Source organism: Pseudophryne corroboree, chromosome 9 (genome assembly GCF_028390025.1).
Source record: "Pseudophryne corroboree isolate aPseCor3 chromosome 9, aPseCor3.hap2, whole genome shotgun sequence".
Lineage (NCBI taxonomy): Eukaryota > Metazoa > Chordata > Amphibia > Anura > Myobatrachidae > Pseudophryne > Pseudophryne corroboree.
Window position 1 is genome coordinate 108,031,531 of NC_086452.1, and position 6,031 is coordinate 108,037,561.

Genomic DNA, 6,031 nt, shown 5'->3' on the forward strand with positions numbered 1-6,031 from the left:
TCGACCTCTGATTCCCCCTTGTTTTTCTTTGACGTAAACATGAACAAGGACATGGATATTGGTACATACACAGTCCCTGTGACACTTACTGACAGCCAGTTTCTGAAGAACATTACTACGTTAAAGGTCCAGGTGTGTGATTGTCAAGGAGACACCAAAGATTGTCAGGATAGCGAAGCAGTCGCCGGAGGTATTGGAATCCAGGAGAGTCTCAGCATCCTTGGGGTGTCAAGGCATTTGTGATATTGCTATTATTGCTCATGCTATTTTTGAGAGGCAAGAAGGTAGTTAATGATCCCCTACTGCCCCTGGTATATGACACTCTGGATAATGTCTACTGTTTTGATAAAGAAGGAGGTGGGGAGGAGACCCGGAATTTTGATCTGTGCCAACTGCACCACGGTCTCGATGCCCGTCCAGATGTCATGCGTAACGATGTTGCCCCAACACTGATGTCGGCTCCCCAGCACCCTGCGCCTGGCCAATCCGGATGAGATTGGGAACTTCACTGAAGAGAACTTAAATATAGCTGATAATGACCACACCACTTCTCCGCTCGACTCCATCCTCTTGTTCGACTGTGAAGGCAGTGGATCAGATGCCGCCTCCCTCAGCTCCTAGAACTCCTCCAACTCTGATGCTGACCAGCATTACAGCGGTCTGCAATCCTGGAGAACCCGGCTTAACAAATTGGCAGACATGTACGGAGGAGGTGAGGACTAGGCTGTACACTTGGGCAGTATGGATGGTGTAATGGTTAGCATTACTGCTTCACAGCACTCAGGTCATGGGTTCGATTCCCTGGCTCTACTATGGCTCTAACTGCGTGGAGTTTGTATATTCTCCATGTACTTACGTGGGTTTCCTCCGGATACTCCGGTTTCCACCCACAATCCAAAAATATACTGGTAGGATAATTGGCTCCCAACAAAATTAACTCTAGCAAGAATGTGTGTGTGTGTGTGTGTGTGTGTGTGTGTGTGTGTGTGTGCGTGTGCGTGCGTGCGTGTGTGTGTGTGTGTGTGTGTGTGTGTGTGTGTGTGTGTGTGCATGTGGTAGGCAATATAGATTGTAAGCTCCACTGGGTCAGGGACTGATGTGAATTGCCAAATATTCTCTGTAAAGCGCTGCAGTATGTGTGCTATATAAATAACTGGTAATAATTAGAGATGTGCAGCGGGCATTTTTGGGGTTTTGTGTTTTGGTTTTGAATTCGATTCCGCGGTCGGGTTTTGGATTCGGACGCGTTTTGGCAAAACCTCCCTTTCGGATTTTTGTCGGATTCGGGTGCGTTTTGGATTCGGGTGTTTTTTTGTTTTTTTTTCAAAAAACCCTCAAAAACTGCTTAAATCATAGAATCTGGGGGTCATTTTGATCCTATAGTATTATTATATTATTAACCTCAATAACCATAATTTCCAGTCTATTCTGAACACCTCACACCTCACAATATTATTTTTAGTCCTAAAATTTACACCGAGGTCGCTGGATGACTAAGCTAAGCGACCCAAGTGGGCGGCACAAACACCTGGCCCATCTAGGAGTGGCACTGCAGTGTCAGACAGGAGGGCAGATATAAAAAAAAGGCCCCTAACAGCACATGATGCAAAGAAAAAAAAGGTGCACCGTGGTTGCAGTAGGCCAAAGCTAAGCGACACAACCACCTGGCCCATCTAGTAGCGTCATGCAGTGGCTGAATGTCAAGAGTGTGCCGCAATTGTTCGGTCCACTGACAGCATCTTCAGCATGCTCCAGTCACTTTTAAAAAAATCTGCATTTGGTGGACTTATACGGCAGTACCCCAGGACTAATACAGCAGTACCCCATGACTCATACGGCAGTGTCACACAGGATGGCACTTTTCAAAAACTAGGCCCCAAACAGCACCTCATGCAAAGACGTCGAAGAGGTGCAATGAGGTAGCTGTATGACTAAGCCAAGCAACACAAACAATTCCAACTGGAATTATACGTCCAAATCACTGAAATTAAATGGCAAGATCACTGAAATTAATAATTATAAATCACTGGAATTAATTGGCAAGATCACTGGAATTAATAATTATAAATCACTGGAATTAATTTGCAAAATCTCGCCTGCCTAGTGAAGTGGAATCTAGATGGGATTTGGTACCGGGGACACAATAACTTCATAAATTTTCGAAATCCCACTGCACTAATGGCTGATAACGGGCGCACGTCTAACAATGCACTGATTATACTGAGCACTGATTATACTGAGCACTGATGATACTACAGAGAACTGACACTGAGCAGCATGATGCAGCACAAGACACTGTACTAGTATTAGTGAGCAGCACAAAAGCCCCCTGGAATTGTCACCCCCCAGATACCACTGTGACTGGAATGATGATGACCTATGCACAGTGACAGGACACCACCACAGCACCCTACAGCAGCAAGATGCAGCACAAGACACTGGACTATTAGTAATGTACTGTAGTATACTGAGCACCACAATGCAGCACAAGACAATGAGCAGTGATACTGAGCACTGATGAGGATACTAGAACTGACACTGAGCAGCAAAAAGCAGCAGTGGACTGTTGTACTGTAGTATACTGGTCACCACAATGCAGCACAGGACAATGAGCAGTGATACTGAGCACTGATGAGGATACTAGAACTAACACTGAGCAGCAAGATGCAGCACTGGACTATTGTACTGTAGTATACTGGTCACCACAATGCAGCACAAGACAATGAGCAGTGATACTGAGCACTGATGAGGATACTAGAACTGACACTGAGCAGCAAGATGCAGCACTGGACTATTGTACTGTAGTATACTGGTCACCACAATGCAGCACAAGACAATGGGGGTAATTCCAAGTTGATCGCAGCAGGAACATTTTTAGCAGTTGGGCAAAACCATGTGCACTGCAGTGGAGGCAGATATAACATGTGCAGAGAGAGCTAGATTTGGGTGTGTTATTTTGTTTCTGTGCAGGGTAAATACTGGCTGCTTTATTTTTATACTGCAATTTAGATTGCAGATTGAACTCACCACACCCAAATCTAAGTCTCTCTGCAAATGTTATATCTGACTCTCCTGCAGTGCACATGGTTTTGCCCAACTGCTAAAAAAAATTCCTGCTGCGATCAACTCAGAATTACCCCCAATGAGCAGTGATACTGAGCACTAATGATGTTACTAGAACTGACACTGAGCAGTAAGATGCAGCACTGGACTATTGTACTGTAGTATACTGGTCACCACAATGCAGCACAAGACAATGAGCAGTGATACTGAGCACTGATGAGGATACTAGAACTGACACTGAGCAGCAAGATGCAGCACTGGACTATTAGTAATGTACTGTAGTATACTGGTCACTACAATGCAGCACAAGACAATGAGCAGTGATACTGAGCACTGATGAGGATACTAGAACTGACACTGGGCAGCAAGATGCAGCACTGGACTATTGTACTGTAGTATACTGGTCACCACAATGCAGCACAAGACAATGAGCAGTGATACTGAGCACTGATGAGGATACTAGAACTGACACGGAGCAGGAGAGACACACTACTAGTATACTGAGCAGCAACAAGTAAGCACTGATATTGAGCTTTCCACTGACAGAACGTAACCACGTCCTCTCCGCTCTCTCTACAATGCACAAGTGAAAATGGCGGCGACGCGCGGCTCTTTATATGGAATCCGAATCTCGCAAGAATCCGACAGCGGGATGATAACGTTTTTCCTTGTTCGGGTTTTCCGAGTCAAGCGGGAAGAACCAAGTCTGCCTCGGACCCGTGTAAACCACATGGAGTTCGGGGGGTTCGGTCATCTCTAGTAATAATAATGTTAGTACAACTACCATCCGCCTGCTATAATCGGCTATGGGCAGATTGGGGAGCATACACTGACTGGGAGGCAGCAGGACCTGTCTGCTACAATTAGTGGGGTGGTCACATTGAGGATTATTTGAGGAAGGGGGGTCCCAAAATGTGTGTCTTGCTTAGGGCCCCATGAGGTCTAAATCCGCCTCTGCTGCTGGTACATCTTATCCAGGCATAACGATGCGAATAAGATTATTATTATTATTATTATTATTATTATTATTATTATTGCAATTTATTTATAAGGTGCCACAAGTGTTTCGCAGCACCATACAAAGGACAGAACAGGGAGACAAAACATTATAGTAAATAAATAACAAAAATAGTGTACAGGCAACAAATAGCACCACAATTTTCAAAACATAATACGTGATCAGCGTACTAATAGGAGCTGGTGGCCATAGATAGAGATGAGCCTTTACCAGCAGTAGAAAAAGCGGGTAAAGATGGTCGCTGAGTAGGAGAGGGCTGTGAGTGAAATGTGTCGAAGAGGGTTTTGACAACAAGAGGAAAGATGGCCGTGCTCTGAGGAGTTTTACAATCTAGTAGGAAAGGGCGAAAGACAGATGACATGAGGTGCAAGCAAGTGGGAGGTAGCCTGATGGCCGGATGTAAGCAAAGCAGAGATGGTCAAGGCATGAGGTAGGGGGATGGAAGAGCAGCCTCAGAATTAAGTTATGCATCGGAAGGGTACGCTTTGATGAATAGGTGGGTTTTCAGTGCTCATTTGAAGCTTTGCAAGGTCCTGGAGAGTCTAATTGAGTGGGGGAGCGTGTTCCACTGAAGGGGTGCAGCACGGGCAAAATCTTGACTCGAGCATGGGAAGCAGTGACCAGGGTAGAGGAGAGGCGCCGGCCATTAGCCGACCGTAAAGGGTGGGAGTGAGTATGAAGGGAGAAGAGGTTGGAGATGTAGGGAGCAGTGGAATTAGAGATGGCCTTGTATGTGAGGGTGAGGAGTTTGAAGAGGATTCTGGGGGAATGGGAGCAAGTGCAGATTTTGTTGAATGGGAGTGACAGATGTGGAGCGGTGGGAGAGGATGATAAGCCTAGCTGTGGAGTTGAGGACAGATTGAAGGGGAGCAAGTGAGGCCAGTGAGGAGAACGTTGCAGTAGTCGAGCTCTACTGCGCATGCATCTGCATCTTCTGCGGGGGGGGGGGCGCAGAAAACGTGGCCGCCTCTGCCTATCAATCAGGCAGAGGCGGTCGCGGGGTGAGATTGGGGCGACAACGCTCCATTTCAGGGAGGAAACAGAGCGTGTCGGGGGCGCTGTCGCAGCAGCTGCATGACATCACACGCAGCCGTCGCGACAGGTAAAATGGTGCCGGGACTCTTGCGGCTGCAGCTAACCTGCGCCGGAAGGAGTCAACCTTAGTTTCTGCTGACAAGCAGAAATTGCGAGGCGATCGCAATTTCTGCTTTTAGCAAGGGGGGGGGGGGTCCCGGTCAGCACACTGGGCGGCCTTGCTCAGCGCTGGGCGGCCCCCAGCATGCTAGCAAAAGGATAGCAAACTCTGCTGATTAGCAGCATTTGCTACCCTTACTGAATTAGGTCCATAGTAATTGGGCAGTTGCTTAGAAGCAATTTTTTCTTCTCAGTATATTACTAAGGTCTTTTAATTGTGATCACTAGTATCATTTTATCATTTGTTTAATAAATGTTTTTATTATTATACATCCATTTCTTAATTATTGAAATCTCAACATAGCGCCAGTATCTTTTTATCATTGCGGGTGTAGAGGAGTCAGTTAACATAAAATACTAATAATTTTTTATGTGGGGGGGCAAACAACATTTATCTTGCTCTGGGCAACTGGGATGAAGTTACGCCACTGATTTGGACTACAGTAAGCTTCAATTCTATAATACTGGACTATGATTATCCTCTATCTGAACCATAAACACGCATAGCATATGGATACATAGTGAATCACCTCTACAGCTTTCAACTTCTGCAATGTAGTGCTAAAAGGAACTGTGAGGGTTATTCAGGTTTTTTAACAAAGCAAAAAAGTTTGTTAGCAAAACCATGCTGCACTGCAGCTGGGGCAGATGTAACATGTGCAGAGAGATGTATACCCCTTTTACACCACCAGCATATAACATGGGTTATTGCGCATAAGAGTGCATAACCTGTGTTGCTGGTCGGTGTAAAAGGGT

At 45.8% G+C, this 6,031-nt stretch overlaps 1 pseudogene; it reads left to right on the top strand.

Annotated features, from left to right (window-relative positions):
• Positions 1–39: 39 nt before the first annotated feature.
• LOC134958744 (cadherin-1-like) lies at positions 40–723 on the top strand (annotated as a pseudogene).
• Positions 724–6,031: the final 5,308 nt, after the last annotated feature.